The following is a 7416-nucleotide window of genomic DNA, read 5'->3' as shown; positions in this document are numbered from 1 at the left end:
TTCCGGTGATAAAGAGGATAGGGTGGAGGTAGGCATGGAAGGTGGTAGTAGGTCTGATGAGGCAGCTCCTAATGAGGTGGTAAGTATAGTGCATGACACAGTTGAGGGGACTGCGCACTGTATGGAAGAAAGGGATAGGAGGGTGTTTCGACCCAGGATAGGGGTGTCAGGAGCTGGCATGGAAAATTCAAAAAAAGGGGACGGAAGTCATGATGATGCTCTGAAGTGTGTAGGCGAAGTTTCAAAAGAGGTGATAGGGCAGCCTCAATTTCTAGTCGGAAGCAATCATGCATGTGAGGATATTTAATAAATAATATTTTTTTTTGGACAAGCATAAGGAGGGTACTTTATTGATGAATATCAAAGAAATACAGGGGATTATTCGGTAGTTTAAGAGTTTGGTCACGTGGTATTTTATGATAGTATGATTTGTGGAAAAGATAAATATTTATGATTTGTACTGAGTGATTAAAAAATATGAGGAAATATAAGCAAACAATCATAAAGAAAAGGAAGAATGTAAAAAGCATTAAAATCAGACAATCCTATCCTAATTCGGTTTAAAAAAAAAATTCTATCATCTGTTAGCACTCCTTAAAAACGAAAATTGGTTGGAGAGGATCCAACGAAAAGCAACAAAGAGAAATCACCAAAAGCAACAAAAGGGAAACTGAAGGACGAGCAGCACCCAAACTTTTCATTACATAGGTATCATTTAGGACACATGTTAAAAGAGTTTGTTTGGCAAAAAATATTTGTTTGTATTTTTTGGTTTTTCATAGAATGAAAAATGAAAGTCAACAGAAAATATTTTTTATAGTCAACATAAAATAAATTTATATGGACAGAAAAAAAAATTCACTTTTAAAAAGCAGAAAACATTTTCTGGACCAAAATTTCATCAATGTTACCATACTACTACTACCACTCTTACCTCTGCTACCATGCCACTATCACCACATCCACTTCCACTTTAGTTGCACCACAACCACAGCCACCAAACATAGAAAAATATTTTTTAAAAAAGTTTTCCATATAAAAGGGCAAATTATGACAGCAGTCCTACTATTTTGATCCTTGTGTCATTTTGGTCCATTTAATTTCAATTGGCTTGATTTTGATCTTAAATTTATGATTTTGTCTCAATCTGGTCCAATTGATTACAACTCTTAACATTTTTTTATTTTTTTTATTTATGAAAATACTCACATAAGTAGCATATGTTATGTTTTCAAGAACAAAATTATGAACTTACTCAACTTAGTAAGTTAATCTTAATAAATTCAGCGACAATTTTCTATTAAAAAAATGACACAATAGACAAAATATAGGGACCAATTTGATATAAAATTTAAAATTAAGGGTCAAAATTGAACCAATTGAAAGTATAGGGACCAAAATGACACAATGGACAAAATATAGGGACTACCGGTGTAATTTACCCTATATAAAATGTTTTCTATTAGAAAATATTTTTCACCCAAACAAATGTAGAGCATAAATGTATTGTACATTATTCATTACATTCATATCTATGTAAGATGTACAACTTTTATAAATTTCTTAAAATGTGCATAAGGGCACACATTAACCAAATCCATAATATAGAGTCTTGTTAACTAATTTCTTTAAGGCACCTGTTAACTAGGCGCTAGTTTTTAATTACATAAGGATCTGTTTTGTGTAAATTTTTATAAATTAAAAATTAAAAACATTTCTCCCGCTATCTAATGTATGTATTTTTTAACATATCTTAACTTTTTTTTATCAATGTAATTTTTTGTGAATGATATGCATGAAAAATTTTACAAAATAAATGGTGACACGTATGACAAGTCCCACTTGGACTAGAGGCAAGCCCAACATTTTTCTTTTAGTTTGGTTTCGTTAAAAATAGACGACATGTGTGTTTTGAAAAGAAAATATTTGAAACCCTAAAAAACTTTCACTTGTAACCACAATGATGTAGTATGATATATGTCAACTCTTGATTTATTAACTCTCTGATAACATTATTGTGGGTGAACTTGTGAGTCTAAAAGTGTGAGTTTCTAACATTACTCATTTAAAAATATATCGTCCATCTTTAATACTAAATGCGATAAATTGAATGAATTACAAATATCAGGCTAACCTAATTTTATTTATAAATAATATATACAAATAATCGTGTAACATTTAGAATTATTAAAACGGAATTAATAGTGAACCTTAAAGGACTGGATAACACCCTCTATGGACTGGATGGAGGGCCTTCTTTAACCATTAAAAAAGTTTGTTCACATATTAATACTTTATTTCTTTAATTTATTTGAAATAATTAAATTAAATAATTATAAAACTCCATTTCGAAATCACAAAAATTTCATTTTGTAGATTTTCCAATGCATTAATGACCATAGCTTCCTTCCTTTCTTCCTTCCTTCCTTCCTTCCTTCATTCCTTCTTTTCTATCATTAATCAATCAATAAGAAAAAATAAAATTATTTTTTTAATGTTTCAAGTCCTCCCTCTTATATTTAAGTTGCCCCTTCTGAAATATGCATGACCAACTTATCCAAGTCCTCACAAGAACTTCCACCTTCTTTTATGGCATCTAATGTTGCCCTGCGTAGCTTCCCAACTCGTATGTTCTCAATCTCTTGCATGCTCACGGACTCAGCCACAACTCGAGCCAACTCATCCGAGTTCGGAACCGTTTGTGCACCCTCACAAACCCTAATTGCAACCTTTAGCTCATCCACCAATAGAGTGGCATTCAAAAATTGTTCACCCTCCATTGGCCATGCTAGCATTGGCACCCCGGCAACGAGCCCCTCAAGAATCGAGTTCCAACCACAGTGAGTCAAAAACGACCCGATAGCTCGATGTCTCAGTATCATCACCTGCGGGGCCCAATCTTTTACGATCAACCCTCTCCCAATCACACGATCTTCGAAACCTAGTGGTATCACGCCGTAATCTCCCTCCACGTGTCCCTTTGGGGCCTCCTTGACACACCATAAAAACTTAGCTCCACTTTTCTCCAACCCAGATGCAATTTCTTCCATTTGATTGTTGTTCAACACAGCTTGACTTCCAAAACACACGTACACCACCGTGCGATCTTCACACGTGTCAAGCCAAGATGATATATCACTGGCCAATTCCGGTCTCGACCCAGATCTTTTTGCTGATGAATCATCCTCAGTAGGTTGTAACGGCCCCACTGCCCACACCCGATCATGGCCCGCTTCCTCAATCACGTGGTCGAAATAAACTCGTTCCAACTCACTGAACGAGTTAAACACGAGTCCAGAACTCGCCATGTTAGCAAGAACACCATCTTTCAAGAATTCCGAAATTGGGTCTCCCTCCACGTAGCGAGTACTATACAGAAAACGAAGCTGCCACCAAGGGTAAATCGGGGAGTTCGGAATTCTCGATAGAGAGATCAGACGGTTAGGATCGTTCAGATCATCATTCTCCGGTGGGTATCGACGCAGCGAATAAATGATTGTCATGGCCATTGCACCTGAAGATGAGAACATGAATCGGCGAATCCCGAGCTGACACGCAAGCTGGTGGGTCCACCACAGGAACATGTCGGAGAGGATGGCCACCGGCGGAGAAGGGTGGTTTTGGAACCAATGTAGGATGGGGGTGAAGAGTTGGTGCATAGAGCGCATGATAGCAGGGAAGGCTATGGGATGGAGGTCTTTGACGTTCTCTGCGCCGGTGGGAAGTGAGGGGTGCGCAGGAAAAGGCAAGACTAGGGTTTTGATAGAAGGGTGTTTGGAGAGAAGTGGGTTCAGGATAGAGAGGTTTTTAGGTGTGACCAGTATGGTGATGGTAAGTCCACGTGTGGCCAGTTGGTTGGTCAGGTCCAGGAGGGGCATCATATGCCCCGGCGCAGGATAAGGGAACACTAGGACGTGTGCGCCGCTGGTAGAGATGGTCATGGTGTCTGGGTCTTAGGGAGTATGGATAGCTGGTACCCGTATTTGTACATAGAGAGAGAGGGAGAGAGAGAGAGAGAGAGAGAGAGAGTATACTAGTTATTAAAACATTAAAATTATTTAATGTTAATACGTTAATATTAAAGTAGAAGTTACAATCTTAACTCGTTAGGTACTTTTTTCTAAACAGTTTTGGATTGTTATTCTAGTTAATTAATTTAGATAAATACTCCAATTCATTATATATGGGTGTACATGTGTAGAGTAATGTTAGGAATTATTAAAAAAAAAAAAAAATCATAAAATGTTCTATGAAGGTTTTTTTTTTTATTTATTTATTTATTAATGTGTGGAGTTTTATTATATGTGTTATTTAAAAATAAATATTTCATAAAATTTTTCATGATATTTTTTACATAATTCTTAACTATTACTCACTGTAACATATAAGAGCTTTAAGGTTTAAATCTTTTGTTGTTTGAAGTAAAAAATCTTTTGTAAAAAATAAATGAAAATCAATTTTTATTGTCATGAAAATAGTTGCTAAAATATCGTCTTAAAAAAATGAAAAATAAAAAAAAGGACTTTTAGGAACAAATGAAAATGCTTTTAATAAATAGATAAAATAATTTGATCCAAAATACAATAACTCGTAATGTCCAAATTTCATTGCTAAAAAATATAATAATGATACTTTTGAAAACAAAAATATTTCGACCTAAAAAATGTTTTTATACTTAAATTTTTCTTTTTAAAACCTTAATTTGTTGTATTCACATAAAAAGTCACATTTTTTCAAACTTTTTTTATTTTTAGTGATTTTTTTTATGTCAAAAAAAATTATTTTTCAGGTTTGTCTTATACAGATCATAAAAGTAAAAAAAATCAAAAAAAAAAAATGCTAAAGACAAAAAGAAAAAAATCAACCATTTTCGGCATTTGTTTTGGCTTTTCTAGACTTTCTTCAATTTATTTTTTTTAAATATGTTTACTTTTCTAGTTCATCTATTCAAGTAAAACTCGGCAATCTATAGTTTAAAAAAAACAAAAACAAAAACAAAAACAAAAACAAAACTCATTAAAGAGGAAAAAAGGCCAACAAAAAATCAAATCCCAAATTTTTTTGTTGGCCATTTAAAACAATTGTAAAAAAGTATTTTACTTTGATAATTTCAATATATTACACAATTTTTATTTGTCAGACGTTTACTTTAGAATATGGCATACTTCTATATTAATAGAATTATCCAGCAAGAACATCCCAACGCCATATTCTTCCAATTGAGATTCTCTCATTGGTCTCTCCTTGCCTTCCTATTTATAAGGTTGAAAATATACCTCAAGATGATCTAACGTCTAAATTGGCTATTTCAATTTGTTTTTATTTATTTATTCATTTTTTTTTAATTTTCAGATCTAGACCATTGTATCATCTTGAGATGTATTTTCATCGTTGCAAGTAGAGAGACAAAGAAAGAGACCATTGGTCTCTCCTTGCCTTCCTATTTATAATGTTGAAAATACACCTCAAGATGATCCAACGTCTAAATTGGCTATTTCAATTTGTTTTTATTTATTTATTCATTTTTTTTTTTAATTTTCAGATCTAGACCATTGTATCATCTTGAGATGTATTTTCATCGTTGCAAGTAGAGAGACAAAGAAAGAGACCAAGAAGAAGATTTGAACTCATATATATATATATTTTTTAAAACGGGTGAAAACTGAAGCGATACAAAACATCAAACTTTAACAGATCCTTCAAAAGAGAGGGGGGAGAGCTAACCCATCCCAAAGGTAGAGCACCTTGTAAATGAGTGGAAGCAATGCAGTGAGCAACGCCATTAGCGGCTCTAGGAGTCCAAGTGAGAGAGAAAGAGGTTCCCAATCCCATTGAGCGGATGTCCAGAATGCAAACTTGATAGTCCCACGGAGAAACCAACTCCGTCGTACTCAACTCAATCACTGATTTGTTACCACTTTCCACTTGGACGTGCGAACACTACAACAAAAATTGTCTTTGGAAACGAAAATTAATGTCGAAAATAAATTGTCATGTAAGACGTACCTTTTAGTGAAGAAAATAATTTTTCGTCTCCAAATGTACCATTTTTAGAGACAAAAAAATATTTCGTCATCAATCTACATACATAATAAAAAAATTAGGTGACGAAATTATTTTTTGTCATTATTTATATTTTTTTTGTCACCGAAGATTTTCCCGCTAATTTTTCGAATGGTGGCAAAATTTTCTGACTTTTGGTGAGGAAAAAATTGGTCATCAATAATAAAATTATTAATGACGAATATATTTTCGTCACCAATAATTTTTAATATTTTAATATCATTTAATGAGAAAACTATTTGAAAAATCTAGAAATCTCCTAGATGTTGATTTGTGATTATGTATCAATTTTAAGCAGTATATAATAATCCCAATCAAACAATCAAGACAAAACGACACAACGATTTTACGTGAAAAAAACCACAATTGGACACCTCCAACTGTGATAAAAAACCACGGGCAACAGCCACAAAACAATCCAGTAAGAAGATTTAAAGGAATTACACAGGTATACTCTCAATTACCTAGCGAATCCACGCCTAATTGAACCAGCCTCTACGTGCCTCTTCCAACCCCGTCTTTACCTCGGAATTGTCTTTACAACGAGCCACCCCGGAATCCACCAAAGCTTCAGGCTCGAATTCTTCAGAATCCACCGAAGAACAACTCTCTCTTTTGTAGAACAAATAAAACCTTTGATGTACTCTGTTTAGACCATGAGTTGAATACTCAATGAAAACATCAAATAAACCTAACAAAATATCCCCAGATATAAACCTTAAGAACCAAAAAGAAGATCTGAAGGAATTATTGGAGTGTTGGAAGAAAACCAAGTACTTATAGAAAACCAAAAGCAATCCTAGTTTCTTCAGAAAACCAAATCCTTATCAAAATCCGAAAACTGTGTTCGCAATCTCCGCTCGAGCGCCCAACATCCCGCTCGAGCGGCTCCAGCAAAATATGCACGTGATATAACAGAGGTCCGCTCGAGCGCTATAGAACCCGCTCGAGCGCAAAATCACACCATCCAGTATTTTTACAGGTGACCAAAACTGCTGGAACCAGGGATTCTCCGCTCGAGCGGGGTAATGTCCACTCAAGCGGACACGCAACTTGAAATGCATTTTTGTATTTTGCTTCGGGGGCGCTGTCCCTCGACCCCGCCGTGGCGCTGCCCCAGACCCGTCAAGGGGCACTGCCCCCTCGACCCCCGCGAGCTGACCGTCATAATCAGCGAAGTGGCAATCTTGAAAGTATTAACATCACAAACTTCTCTAAAAAAGCACAATTCGGGTTGGATTCGCATCTAAACACTCATAGCCTCACTAGAAAAAAATGCGAAATAAATACAACTGAAAGAAGTTTTGTCAAACGGGATTACCAAGAATTAAACCTAACACTATTTTTATGGCC

General features: G+C 35.0%; 1 pseudogene; it reads right to left on the bottom strand.

The window, feature by feature from the left end:
* Window positions 1–2432: 2432 nt before the first annotated feature.
* LOC114322338 (UDP-glycosyltransferase 89B2 pseudogene) lies at window positions 2433–3941 on the bottom strand (annotated as a pseudogene).
* Window positions 3942–7416: the final 3475 nt, after the last annotated feature.

The sequence above is a fragment of the Camellia sinensis genome, chromosome 15 (genome assembly GCF_055761805.1).
Source record: "Camellia sinensis isolate YWXY chromosome 15, ASM5576180v1, whole genome shotgun sequence".
Taxonomy (NCBI): Eukaryota; Viridiplantae; Streptophyta; class Magnoliopsida; order Ericales; family Theaceae; genus Camellia; species Camellia sinensis.
This window is presented reverse-complemented; position numbering and strand designations above follow the sequence as displayed.